The sequence below is a fragment of the Syzygium oleosum genome, unplaced genomic scaffold (genome assembly GCF_021117445.2).
Source record: "Syzygium oleosum isolate NSW1041296 unplaced genomic scaffold, Sole_v2.1 Sole_v2.01, whole genome shotgun sequence".
In the NCBI taxonomy this organism is placed as follows: domain Eukaryota; kingdom Viridiplantae; phylum Streptophyta; class Magnoliopsida; order Myrtales; family Myrtaceae; genus Syzygium; species Syzygium oleosum.
In genome coordinates, this window is record NW_026607485.1 from 38,541,850 (window position 1) to 38,543,687 (window position 1,838).

General features: G+C 46.6%; 1 pseudogene; it reads right to left on the reverse strand.

Annotated features, from left to right (window-relative positions):
• LOC115666519 (endochitinase EP3-like) lies at positions 1-1,206 on the reverse strand (annotated as a pseudogene).
• Positions 1,207-1,838: the final 632 nt, after the last annotated feature.

The window sequence follows — 1,838 nt, forward strand, 5'->3', positions numbered from 1 at the left end:
TTACTCAACAAGATGTTGATATTCCTTTTATTTCTCAGATCCATTATTAAGTGGCGTACAATACATTATTGGAAATCGAGCATGGTTATGGTGCTAACCGAGATTGGCTATAATGCCATAAAAGAGACTGGTTTTCTATGCCCTCTTAACAGGTCAGATTATCTCCGGGAGAGACGCCAAGTTGGTTACAATAATCAGTGTAATACTGGACCCAAGCTTGGACGGCCGCCGAGTTTCCGCCGCCGCACTCTCCTCCATTAATGGCTCGAATCGTAGCGCCAAAGCCTTGACCGGAAGTAATAATGGAGTGGACGTTGTTCATCCAAAACCAGAAGGCGGTCTTAAAAGACACGACCACGTCGTTGGCCACGGTTTCGGTAGAGTTGAGGCCGTTGAACCCGATGCTTTGTCCCGCGGGTCCGTAGTTGTAGTTCCAGGATATTTGGATGGGACCACGACCATAGTAGCCTTTGTTGGGGTTGCTTGGATATTGGGTGTTTGTTTCGTTGCAGTAATCTTTCGACTGACCATCTATCTCTTCAATGTAGCAAAAATCTGCACCCAAGAAGATTAATTGTTATTTGTTGCTTTTATTTTGGGGGTTTGATTGTTCGTGAATGATCTCATCTTAATTATATATCTAAAGCAAAGCAGATCATGCGCTCTCACCATCCCAGTAACACTGTAAGTCCTCTAGAAGTCTTAGTGAATAAAATTCGTGGCAAAGAGCAAACATGGCAAGTATAGACTAAAGGACTTTAAACATTTTGTTGAGGATCTTACGTCCAGTCTCGTGCGCGACATGAGCAAAGAAAGCAGCAATCTCACGCTTAGAGTCATCGGCGGACCCGACTGTACCTAATTCGGTGCACCGAGGAAAGCTTGCCTAGTGTAGAAGCTCTTCCCCGTGCAACTTGCGGCGGCCTGGTCAATTATTGAATTAAAGAAGTTATCTGTCACCACATCCGCCACTGAGACCCCGCTGCTCGGGGTGGTGGGCGTGGACGATGAGTAACACGGCCCGGATCGACAACCAGTCCCACAGTAGTCATCTCCAGTCCCACAATACCCATACTGGCTGCAACACAGGTTGGCGGCACAGCCACAATCTTGACCGAAGACGTGCGACGGTGAGAATCCGGCGATGAGGCCGGACACGATGAGAACGTTTAGAAGAGCTCATGCTATTTTGATGGACTTGGCCATTCTGGATATGGGTGTGAGGGATGTGAATATGCAATGAGAGGTATTTATAGGAATAAGTTGAGAGAGAGTAGGCACGGTTGATTTGAGGCTGCTAGGTTGTGGAGAGTTAGCTTTGAAAATTCAAGATCTTGATGTGAAAGGAGAACGTGTCGTGTCCTGTGCGTTAGGAAGCGTCGACTTTGACATTGCGAACAGACTTTGTGAGATTTATGTTCCCTTAAAAAAAGGGGAAAATTTCAAATCAGTACTCAAAGTGGGGTCATTTTCTCAAAAAGAGGTTCAAAATGGACATTGTATCAAATAAGAGTCTGAAGTGCCCAATCAGTCTCAAATAGGGGCCCAAAGTGCCCAATCAGTCTCAAGTAAGGGCCTGGGTTTGTCGGCCGGTCAAATGCTCCCCGGCCGGCGAGCACATCACTATTCTGGCGATCGGAATAAGGGCAATTTCGTCTTCTTCTTTTTTTACTCTTTTCCCTCCGCCGGCCATAGCCGGGGCCGGCGGAGGTTGCCGGCCTTCAAATCAGTACTCAAAGTGGGGTCATTTTCTCAAAAAGAGGTTCAAAATGGACATTGTATCAAATAAGAGTCTGAAGTGCCCAATCAGTCTCAAATAGGGGCCCAAAGTGCCCAAT